Source organism: Ursus arctos, unplaced genomic scaffold, assembly GCF_023065955.2.
Source record: "Ursus arctos isolate Adak ecotype North America unplaced genomic scaffold, UrsArc2.0 scaffold_11, whole genome shotgun sequence".
NCBI classification, from domain to species: Eukaryota; Metazoa; Chordata; class Mammalia; order Carnivora; family Ursidae; genus Ursus; species Ursus arctos.
Genome location: NW_026622775.1, coordinates 12,594,675 through 12,607,160, shown reverse-complemented (window position 1 = coordinate 12,607,160; position 12,486 = coordinate 12,594,675). Strand labels below are relative to the sequence as shown.

Sequence of the window (12,486 nt, the reverse complement as noted above, 5' to 3'; positions counted from 1 at the left end):
TCAGACAAATTCTTCCTCTGTTACCTTAGGCATCTTTTTGAACAAGTCATGCTCAACCCAATTGGTCTATCATGGGAGAAGAAAGAAACTACCTAAACTGGACTGTATATACTTCCATAGGGAAGGTACCACATGCAATGGTCCTGGGCACTGGTTTAAGCCTGACACAGTAACAGGTGCTGAGTAAATATCTCTTGAATGAATAAATGATCATTTCATATGTAGGAGTACATAAGGGTAGAAGTGGTGGAAATGACTGAAATGGTACATGAATTGCCTCTGTTATTTCAAGAGGCATATCAAGCACAAATACTTGAAAACCGATAGAGAGAAAATGTAATATGGTGGTTCAGGGCACATGCATTAGAACCAGACTCAAACTGAATCCCATCTTTACCACTTGCAAGTATATGATCTTAGAAGGATAAGTAACCTCTCAGTGCCTCAATTTCCTCATTTGTGAAATGGAAATAATTAGAACATCTACCTCAGATAATCTTTTTGAAGATTATGTGAGCTAAAAATTAATACATGAGTGCTGAGAACAGTGCCTGGACAAAGTAACCATTCCATGAAGGTTAACTGTTATTTTTAAAATTTTCATATCTATTACTAAATACCTAGACAACAGTACTAATCAACAAGTTTTGTATTATTCTTTAGTTTTTTTCATGTCTATCTGTCCTGTCTTTCAGAACAATTTCTACAGTGTTGAACAACAAAGAAGATAGGAAAGGATCTCTGAGACTGTCATTTTCCAGGTAAGGGATGAAGGCCCAGAGCTAACAAGGGAGTTGTCCAGGATTATGTCTCTCATGGCAGAACCAGGCCTAAATTCATATCTAGCTGCAGGTTATTCTCAAATATTGTAACCAAAGAAAATAATTAAAAATGAAGTGTATGTAAATTGAGATGCTAAAATGTTTAGTGTGGGACTTCAACGCTTGATTTTTTAAACTCATGTTTGGCAACGGTAATCAAGAGTTATAGCCTTCAGTAATTTGTAGGAGTTTTTGTGAAATAATTTGTTATACACATTAATTGTAGAAAAGCCTGAATTTTTCTCTAGTTATGCAACTTACAGAAAATTCATGAAGATTGTTTAGAGTAACATGAAGATCACTGTGACATCCCAGAACCTAAGGATATAGTTTTTGCCAAAAACAAACAAGTAGACAAAAAACCCAACTGGTTTTCTACAACCAATTATTGGGTACTCTAAGAAAAAATTCAGTTATAAAACAATTTTGAGCACTGTTCAGACTAATTATCATTATAATGTAAGCTGTTACTTTTGTGGTCTGGCAGCATCTTCTAAACTGGACAGGTGTTTAGAGTTCATGCCTGTCAGGGTGAATGCTTATCTTCAATAGCCACACCTCAGGAAAAGCAAACTTGCACTGTTTCTCCCTATTGTCTAAACTGTTAAGCAATTGTAAATCCAAGACATTCATTTAGTGGAGAATAGTGTTTTTATCACCAATTCTATTTCTGTTTTTATAGGGCATACAAATCACAAAATGTTTAAATATAGTTTTCTTTGAATATATTTTATACCTCAACAAATAGATATTTAAGTTCAAAAGTTGGCACTAATCATTAAAGAACAATTGAGATTCAACCAGGTTTCATGGAAGTCATGCAAGATTCCCTGAATTGAAAGAATAAATTGTAAATTTCTTTATGGTTTTAAAATTCTGAAACAGCAAGTTGACCCCTGAGTGTTTAGATTTTAGCTAATAATAACCTCTTCACTATTGAATTGAATATGTGTGAATATATATTCTATATGGTCCAGAAAAATGAACCTCAAATGCCTGGCTATTTCTTCTACTCTATTTTTTTTTTCAACAAACCTTTCAGTTACACCACAAATTACTCTAATACTTGCTGTGATCTTCAGAAATAATACCTTCCTCAAGAAAATGTACTGAAAGAGAAGGTATACCATAATTCAACTGAACTAAACTATAACAAATCTCTCTAGAAAGAGGTAAAAGTTTTGTTTTATTTAAAACATTTCAGTAACCTAAGAGAATCTTTCATTCTAAAAACTATGAAGAAATTAACTCATTTGACCAGTTGAATAGTAATATTTACTTATACAAAGAGAGAAGGCTTCTGTTTTACCATTAGTACCATAAAGAAAAACAATAAGAATATGAGAGATGGTAGATACTGTGTTAACTGGAGAAAGAAAGAAAGAGCTGCTGTTAGGGCAAACCTTTTGATATGTTCGGTACTACTTTTCAAAAGAGTCTCCTTCAAATTTATTTTTGAAATCTCCTTCTCAAATACAATATTAATAGGAAGCTATAGTTGAAGAAAAAGGGAAAAATGCCCTTCAGCCAACTATCAGATGTTTGAGTTTGTACTCCATATCATTCTGCTCTGTGGTGAACAGCATTGTTCAATAGTTGATATTATGATATTTTCTAAGGACAAAGAAAAAGTGGGTTGGAGATCAGTTTCACATGTATCTGAATATTTAATTTCTATTTTAATCTAATACGTAGATGCAGCTGTTACTTGGGAGTGATTTCCTTAAAACTCTTCCCAGATTACATATGTTGCTGTACTTCAATGTGTTTATAAAGAATATGAATTCAATTTCAACTTTAAATGAGTTTGAAGCTTAAATAGTTTCCAGATATTAGAAGAACTAGTTGGAAGATGATCTAGGTAAACCTTTTAACAATGTTCACTTGGTTCTTTTGAGGGAAAAAAAGTGGGCATATTAAATACATGTTTTTAATGTATTTTCTTTTAGATACATGTATTTTCTTTTAATTTAAAGCTTCTATGTTCAATACATAAGCTGATTATTTCTTTCCAGTTGCATGTAATTTTATTAACTGTGTAATTTTAAATAATGTTTGTAAAATGAATTGCATGAAATAGACTTGTTGAAGATCATTACTGTATAGACAGGTAGTGATAGTTTAAATCTCTTAACGTTGCTTACAAATTTCTAGTCCATCAAGCAATACACATGTATTCTGTTTTAACAAATCTGCTGCAGAATAATTACAACTTGTTGATGGAGATCTTAAACAATTATAAGGGATCATCTCCTTAATTCTTCAGTTTTATTTAAGAGAAGCTTTAAAATTACCCCAGATTGATATTTCTGTGTCTCACTTACTTTAATTAAAATGCTCTATTTCTTTTACAAGAATCAAGTGAGGCACTTGTTCAATCCTGAAATTCTTAGATTAATTGAAAACCAAGTTGCTATCTGTTCCTAATAGCCCTTCTTACATTTATGAGTGAGCTATTAATGGATAGTGTAAATAAACAAATGCACTTACCTGGAATTAAAGTTGAAAGCGCCGAAAATCCTTGAGAAAGTTTCGACAGATATAAAAGAAACTGAAACAGCAGCATCCACTACCATTCGCTCAGGCTTTTTGGCTTCACAAGTGGCAGCAATACCAGTTCTGGCCCAGTCCCCTCGTGTTATGTAACATCTTATTAATATTAGCCATCAAACTGCTACCAAGCTGGTGAGGCACTAGAGGGCAAGAGTGTCACATGCAAGACCCGTCGCCAAGGGACAGGCTTTGGTACCACTTCGGGAAGACAGATGCTAACTAAGCTGATAAATAACACGATGCCTGAACGCGACAGCGAACTTGTAATGCTCCTCAAAGAATATTTTAAATGTCAATTTTCTGACTAGCTGCAGAGTTAACAGGTTAATAAATATGCATAAGCAAATAACCATACCATGCAAAACTTTCGGGATTATATTTATAAACCTACAAACCTACAGTCATCCAGGAGGCTATTTTTTTTTCATTGTCTAAATAAACTTATTTAAAACATAAGAGGAAAGGCTAATTAAATAATAACTAGTGACGGTTTCAGGACCCCTTCAAACCGCGAGAAACTTGTCTCGATCGAGAGTGCCACCTCTGGAGTCCGCATTCCCAGTCGCCAGGGTCGGGTTTCTGGGCGAGGACCGGCCCCGTCCGTCATCCAGGGCGATTACCTCGGGCTGCAGCCGTCCGCGGGATCCTCCTTCCCGGGGTCCTCGGCTTCAGCGACTCCCCGGGGCAGCCCCGCGGTCCGGGCGGCGTTTGCAGGGGACTTGGTGCGGGGAACCGGGCGGGGGCGAGGCTGTCGGCCCTTCCCTCGCCCGCCCGGGGACCCCGCGGACGTCGCCGATGGGCGACTCGGGCTGGTCCGGAGCGCAGGCGGCGCCCGGCTGGCAGCGGCTGCGGGGCGAGCGCGGCGGGCGCGCCGGGGACTCGTGCGCTCGCTCCGACGCGCACCGCGTCCCCGGGACCCGCCCGACCGCGCCGCCGCCGCCGCCCTCCCGCCGCCTCCCCGCTCCCGGCCCGCGCGCGCGCCCGCCGGGGGAAGGGGTGGGGACGGGGGCGGGAGCCGGGGGCTGGAGGCGCCTCCATCCTCCCGGCTCGCGCCCGGGTCTGCCCTGAGGATCCGCCAGTCCCCGGTTCGGCTTGGTGACCCCAGGCGTCCCGCCCCGGCCGGCGCGTTCCGACGGCCGCTGCTGGCGGAGGGTGGAGGCCGGCAAGGATGAGACTGGTCGCGCCGCCTAGGAAGTGGGTGCATCGTCCTCTCTGGTCTTGCTCCTGCTGGTGACACGACCTGGCAGCATGTGGCGGGCGGCTTCCAGGTTGTAAATCAGAGTTGCCTCTGTTTGCCAGCTTTCTGAAAGGCCATGTGTTCCAGTTCCTGAAGACAAGTGGAAGACCAACAATTGAAGCGACATTTTGGATACGAGGTGTGAGGTTGCACTCCTTCAAAACTTTAGTTTCATTAGGAGCGTCAATCGAATGATTTTTTAAAATCTTATTTTGATCCCCTAACATAGCATATGTGAGAGTTTAATAAGTGGGGGAGGTGGGGTCTTCTAACGGTAACTTGTAGTGTTTATCTGTGGTCTTTTGTCCCAGCTACTCACACCTGTTTATGGAAGCAGTAGGCCTCCTTAGTTTGGAGGATCCAACCACACTGCCTCACCCTTTAGCCCTTCAGGTCAGCAGCTACTCTGACTCACTGGGTGACCCAAGACTCAGGTCTCACCATTGGAGGTGTGGTGTCCTCCTGGTAGCCGGGATTAGTTTACAGAAAAGTATGTGACCAGGCCTGGCCAATCGGAGACAAAAAGGCACAGGTTTAGGACTTTTTGGCCACCCCCTCCCACCCCCACTTAAAGAAGTGGACTCTCTTCTATGGAACTTTGCAGAATGATGTGTGAGCTTGGAACTTCTTGTGTCAGCATATGAAGTTTGAGAATGGAGCTAATACTCACCTTGGAAAATTGAAAAACCAAGGTAAGAGTTGGAGAAAAGCTAAACCCAGTCGGGGATATTTGAGCTCTGAATCCAGCTATGCCTGAAACAAGATCTTACCTTGGTTTTTCAATTTTCAAATATGAATCAGTATTTTGCTTTAAAGCATCTTGAGTTGAAACTTTCGTCAACTGGAATTGAAAGACCCAAATAAATGATACAGGAATTAAACATTTTGGCGGTTTATTAACTTTATGAGGGCATTTGGATATTGTAGGGCAAGACCTTAGATTAGATCCTAATGCCCTGAAAGAGTTAGTTTGGAATTTTAAAAAGCTGGGAAAGTTGTATATCCTTCTTGCTGTACATGATAGAGAGGTTACAGAAGTGTCTGAATCTATTACTCCTTCTGGAAGCCTACTAAATGTCAAGATGGCAAATTCCTTTGGCCAAATGACATGTACTAGATTGGCTTATTTATTTATTTATTTTAGTTGCCCCCCCCCCCCCACTTTGTGCCTTTCGAGAACCTGGATTTATTTTTTTACACTCCTTTCAAGAGAGCCTGCTCTGTTATCCATATATGTCATCCATATCATATATTCATCATTTCAATCATCAAAAAAATTTGAACATTTATGGCATGACTCAGGGAGTACAGTAATATTTTAAAAAGGAAAGAAAAGCAGGAAACTTCCCTGCCCTTCAGTGTACTTATGTGGCAATAGGAGGCCATGCTCTTCTACAAGATTTTAGGAAATAGACAAGATTCATGAATCCATACCTTCTGAATGTTTCAAGATCTGTAGTTAAGTTTAGAAATGGCATTCACTTCTTTCTTCTTTTATCTTCCCTGTACAAACACAAAAACAACAAAAAAAGGTAGAAAACCTCTTTTATGGAATAAGATACTTAGTATTTTTATGACTGTATTTTGGCATTTTCTTCAGCTAGATGTGACAGCGGCACAACCGAGTTTCCTGATGCTTTGGTAAGAACGGCTACCTTCATGGGTGAGTGCTTCTTCCAGCCACCCATGTGAAAGTACAGAGACTTTAGGGTTATGCCATCTTTCCCTATGAGATAGTTAAATCTCATAGCCCTATTTCAGAAATCCCCATCTGTGCACGTGGGAAATTTAGGCGAGTGTAGTAGCAGATGGATAGGCCGCCTATCATCCTTTCTCTTTACTTGCCCAGCAGATAGGTGAGGACGAACAGATAGCTCTGTCAGCCTTTGCCCCCTCTAGCCTTTCCTTCCTATTTTCTTTCTCTAACCCAGGAACATTAAGGCCAGGGAACAATTTCCCTCCAGATTGGTATTCCAATTTAGAGTAACACGAGTTACAGACGACCAAGAACCTGTGACAGCGGATGAAGCCGAGTTGAAGGAAACAGTCTGGTTCAGGGCCTCACGTTTGTGAAGCATCTCAGTGAAATCATGTCCAGATGAGCTGATACAGTATTTTTTATGTGACAGATGTGTTAGTGTATACTTTAAGGATATACCACAGTTTTTCTAGCCACCTTTAGCTTTATCTATTATTACTATTTATATACACATTGGGGACCTCAAAAAATGGAAGTTCAGGCTTCTGGCAACCTCTGGGAAGCCTTGAGACAATATAAAATATTTTTGTCAGACACACAGCTTCAAATGCAAAAGGAAGAGTCTGTAAATTAAATATCTAAAGAAACCATTAAGAAGAAGAGAAAAAGAACAAATCTATGCACTTTTGTACATTGAAATAATTATTGTATTTAGTGAGTCTGAAATAAGGCTTTGAATCACAGTGATGTAGAGATTTAACAGTTTTTAATAGGCTAAAAGTTGTTTGTATATTTTGATAGGTCTTTGGCCTTCATCTTAAATGCTTCTATGTGGAGGATGATGGTTATAAAACAATTTGGGGAAAGGTCATTTCTGTTTGCAGAGTTGTCTTCTATTTTTTAATGTCTAAATTAAAGCATTATATTATTCTAATTAAGTTTTTAAAAATGCAGGTATTTATAAAGAACACATCAGTACTTCTGGCCTGAAATAGCTAGTAAGTGTATTACTTTTCTTGAAAAATATTCAGCTTGGATTTATAGTTGTAGTAATTAGTGACACTGTTAAGCTGAAGGTAATGGAGTGAAGATTTCAAAGGAAACATGTTTCTCGATGGGAACTGCTAACTCAGCACAAGGAAGTGTACCCCAGTTCATTGTCTTAAGAGATGTTAAAGTGAAAATAGATCAAAACCAAAAATCTCAGCAAAATGATTGGTTAGGAGGAAGCAAAGTGGAATCAGGTATCAGGCTTCTTGGAAGCCACAGAAAGATCAATTTTCCCTGCTTCCAAGTCTCCTTGCAAACATTGCCTGTGAAAAGTATATAAGGTTGAATTAGTGGTATGAAGATTTCATTTTATAGAACACCAATTTAAAGCTTCACAGACTAGGTTAGAGCAGTGGTTCTCAAACGTCAGTGCACATCTGGAGGGCTGACTAATTCACAGATTGCTGGGCCCCATTCTCAGACATCCTGGTTTAGTACAGGTAGGTGGGGCCTGACAATTTGCATTTTTAACAAGTTCATAGATGATGCAGATGTTACTTACCTGATACCACACTTTATGACCCCCTGGTTTAGAACATTATTGAGAACACAGACTGTCTTTATGTGGTCTGTAAGAATGAATATTTATTATTATTATTATTATTATTATTATTAAAGATTTATTTATTTTAGAGAGAGAGAGAGTGTGTGTGCAAGTGGGGGGTGGGTACAGAGGGCCAGGGGGAGAGAGTCCTCAAGCAGACTCCCCGCTGAGCACGGAGCCTGATGTGGGATTTGACCCCAGGACCCTGAGATCATGACCTGAGCGGAAATCAAGAGTCAGGTGCTTAACCTACTGAGCCACCCAGGAGCCCCTGAACATTTATTATTATATAAGTTATTTGATTTTCAAAACAGTATCTGTTTTTATGTTAATCATAATAAATATACAATAAAGTCAGCATTTTAATTGGTTCTCCATACAATCAATTAAGTAAATTATCAAGTAAAAAAATTTTTTTTTAAGTAAGAGGTAGCAAAATTTGGAAACAGCCAAATGGCTGCTACACTCTTACCTCCTTGAGGGCTGCCTCCCTCACTGGTTCATTTTGCGTTTCCCACTGCCCCAGGTACAGGGTCTGCACAACAGTGGTCATTTAAAATACTGTAAGGAAGAGAAAGAAATTATTTTCTTAAGCTAGTACGTAATGTTTTACACTGTCCCCGATAAAGGAAATCATTTTATTTTATCCTGTCATTAAATGTTTTTTATTCCTGAGACAAAGAGTACCTTTACTCATTATTTTTTATCAATTCTGTTTAATTTCAAATGCTTTGTCCTCAAAAAATAATTTTTTTCTCTTTGTGTAACTAGGTCATGTTCTTATGTGCTAGTCCTAGTGTCTGTAGAGTTAATTACAAGCCTAGGGTGATGACTGTTTGGCAGTGTAAACATACTCATGTCTATAGGTTTAGCATACAGTGTTGAAATAACTGTTGTTCTGTTCCATCTTACTCGGAAAATACAAGTAATCATCAGATTGTACAACATGTTCTGTGAGTCTTCAAAGCTATTCTTAATATTCAGGCAGGACCAAACATCATTAAGGTGTTTCTTTGAACTTGCTTGCAACATTAAAACATCATTTTATAGTTTGGCCTCATGCCATGTAGCGCCAGACAGACTCATTGTGAGACTAAAGTGGGTGATTCTGCTCTCAAATTGTGTGAAAACAGGCTTCATAAAGAACTCAGAATATATTCCCTTCCATCTTAGTATGATGTTTCTCCATTATATCTGATCTTTGGATTTCAAGAGGTTGAAGAAAATAATAAATATTCAAGGAATAAGAGTTGTATGAATTAATTTTGTTTTGTTCCTCTGAAAGTGTATCTTTGAAATAGTGATATGAGAAGCTGTTAGAGAAAAGAGAAATAGCAGAGAAAATTGAGATGCCCTGTACATCATGGATTGACAAATCCAATATTCTTAGGCTTGAGGCTTTTTGACTGACTTCACTACCAAACATTTGAATTAGAGAGCTGTGAGTATAAAAAATGAAAATTTAATTGATAAAGGGAAAATTTATGCATACAGTTTTTCTCCCTCAGACATGAACAAGTGCCCTCCGTAGTGTAGAAGAAATGAGAATGGAAACTCTGTTCACCTAGCATTAAATTTAAGTGTTGCTCAGCATCTTTGGCACTCTGAGAGAAAAGGTAGTAGGTGCTCTTCTTCAGTTTTCTTAGAATCAGACTTGAAATCAAACACATACACTTGGATGAATGAAATTACAGGAACCTACTGGTTAAGTGCAAAGTATTTTTCTCCAAAGTCTCATTTTAATTATTGGGGTTCATGATCATTTTATTTTTCCTCTGTAGGATACAGTGCAGCCCTGGGCAAAGATAAATAAGTATTGCTTGGACAAATGAATCCAAATCTTAAAATGTTCTTTTTCTTAAGCTGTTTATGTAAAGTATATATAAGAATTAATCTTTGAAAGATTCTGTTAGTAGTTGTGCCTATAGTTTTATATATAAATTATACAGTTAGAACTTAAAACATAGTAGCTTTGTATTTATGCAAAAAAATGTTTTTTTTTTTTTTCTTGGTTAAAGGGCTTAGGGTGGTAACAGACATATTTTTCATTCAAGCTTCACTGCTCTGGGAGCAACAGTTTTCTGGCTCTTAAGAATCTTAACTGTAACTCAATATAGAAAACTATTGTTTTTCAGTACAGGATAGAATTTAAACCAAACAAAGCCAGGAAAACCATATCAATTTAGTTTATATTACTTTACAAATAATGAACTATATGTTATCATTCCTTCACATCAGACTTTGTCATTTTATATATGTATCCCTCTGTGTCTGTTTTACAAATCCTTTACCTAAGAACTTAGCCATTTTGACAAAGAGTAATAATAGAACCTCTGCACAATAATAGCAACAGAGATGCCAATGAGACAGAAAGCGTGATAAGCACTTGCTACATCTTGGGGCTTTGTATATGTTGTGTCATGTTATCTGTGTAAGAGCTCAACAAAGTATCATTATAATTGTGTAGAAGTAGAAAACCAGGCCTAGGAAGTGTTAAGTCATGTTCCAAAGTCTATCCACTGATGCTGGGTGACCTTTGAAGTAGGTTGGGTGTAGGGTGGGGAGTGGAGAGAAAAGAAAAAAAATGATGATAGGCAGAAATTTAATTCCAAAACTCATGCTCATTTCATTATATTGTGATGCTTTCCCAATGACTTAGTTATGCTTAGACCGTCAACAGATATGTCTGGGGTGTCTATGTACACGTATATAACGTGCTGCAGAACTGTAGTAGTGAGCTAGACCCTGACCTCCTGATTTTCACATTATTATTACACAGCTATTATTTCACAGTTAATTTAATTACCTTACCATCATCACTCACTATTGTGAGTCCACGGTGAAACATACTGGGTAATGAGAGTGAATATCAAACAAACTGACCTAGTCTGGGGAGGAGTGAGGGCGTGTAAAGAATCAGAGTAACTTACCTATGGGACTGATTTTTCATGATTCATGACACTTGACCCAATTTCTTTCTTCAGTTCTCCAGGAAAAACAAAACAAAACAAAAAACAAAAACCACAGGCACGGCCATAGAGGGGCTAGGGTACTAGAAAGTGAAGGGTGGAGAGTATATGTGAAAGAGTTTAATTTTAATAGCCTAGCAATAACCTGTTTTGGAAAGGTCTCAGTGTTTGCAACCACCACATTTCTGAAGGACTGGATTCACTTTGTAACTAATAATTTTCTCGACTTAACAAATTCTCTTTGCAGTCACTTATTCAAATGTTAGAGCTCTTTCAGTGGGACAGGAGCCTTTGGTAAAACTACTGTCCCTCTGTCTGGCCTTCCTTCTCTTCTTCTCCTTCTTTCCTTCTTTTCATCAGTCCTTTTGGTTGAGGCCATGTCAAACACAGCAAAGAGGCCAAAACAAGAATCTGTCAATTATCTGGATATTTCCATATTTCTGGAGCTTAACCAGCATCTAGCATTTATTCAAATGCTTAATATCTCTCAGTTTTGTTCTTCAGTGAAATTGATTTCTTGACATTATGGTGTAGCAGAATCTATGTAGCAGTATATGACCTGCACATTAGCTTGGCCTGTGCCATTTGCCAGTTACTGAACTTAGGGCCAGTCACTTAATTTCACCTGCTAAATGAGAGGAATGGACACTCATTGAGAAAATTGAGAATAAAATACAATATGTGAGAAAGTCGTATGGAAATTGCAAAAGGTTATACAGATAACAATTATTTTTTTAAATGCAGTCATCTGGTTGATCGTGTTTATAGGAATAAAAACTGTAAGACTATCTCAAATTAATTTACCTGAGACCTAAATCTTGGGGTGCTAGTAAATTGAGCATGTTTCTCTATTCAGACACTTTCCTTCCTTTAACAGAATTTAATTTCTATTCTAATAATCAAACTACAACTTGTTGTAAATTTAGTAGACGTAATCAGAGAACGTCATCTGACTGCCTACTAGTCTATGCCAGATGTTGTCGTGTTCCTTATTTCACTGGGTTGCTGTAGAAGTTCTGATTGGAAGGTCTCTGATTGGAAGAGAGTCTGCTAGTAGTCTCCCAAAATTCACTCCTTCTTCCACAAGGAGAAGGTTAGGACACGTGGCAATCTGGGGGAACAAAAGGCTGCATCTTCCAACTAGATGTGGCTCAGCTTTAGCTAATGGGATACAGGGGGAAAATAGTGTGATTATTTCTGGGAACCTTCCTGTAGTAGACAGACATGAGAGAAACCCTTATTATCTTTGTCTCCTGGTGTTCAGGAGACATCTTCCTGTATTCTCTCCCTCCCTGTGAGGGCAGGCAGGATCAGTGATTTGCTGCAAACCAATAAAATATGGCAAAGGTGGCAGGATGTCATTCTCATGGTTAGGTTATATTATGTAAGACTCTGTCTTGCTAGCAGACTAACTCTAGAGGCTTCCCTTCTGGCTTGGTGAAATAACTGGCCACACTGGGGGAGCTCATGTGTCAAGGAACTGCAGAAGTCCTTGAGAAAATGTGGGAGGCCTTTAGAAACTGTGAACAGCCTTTAGAAACTGTGTCCTCTAGCAGCTGAAGTGAGTCTCCAGCCAACAGCCAGAGAGAAGCCAGGGCCCTCTGTCCTACCAC

General features: G+C 38.7%; 1 protein-coding gene and 1 long non-coding RNA gene across 2 annotated transcripts in view; one reads left to right on the top strand and one right to left on the bottom strand.

Moving 5' to 3' along the window:
- LOC113255604 (uncharacterized) overlaps positions 1 to 999 on the top strand; it is a 192,060-nt gene extending 191,061 nt beyond the window's left edge. The window contains exon 3 of the long non-coding RNA XR_003316368.4: positions 696 to 999. This is a non-coding gene — a long non-coding RNA (uncharacterized LOC113255604). The remainder of the gene's footprint in view (positions 1 to 695) is intronic.
- The window catches only part of LOC113255600 (bifunctional heparan sulfate N-deacetylase/N-sulfotransferase 3), a 169,921-nt gene extending 165,744 nt beyond the window's left edge, over positions 1 to 4,177 (bottom strand). The window contains exon 1 of the mRNA XM_026499234.4: positions 3,995 to 4,177. The gene's annotated coding sequence lies outside the window, so the exon portion shown is untranslated. The remainder of the gene's footprint in view (positions 1 to 3,994) is intronic.
- Between the last annotated feature and the right edge of the window lie 8,309 nt (positions 4,178 to 12,486).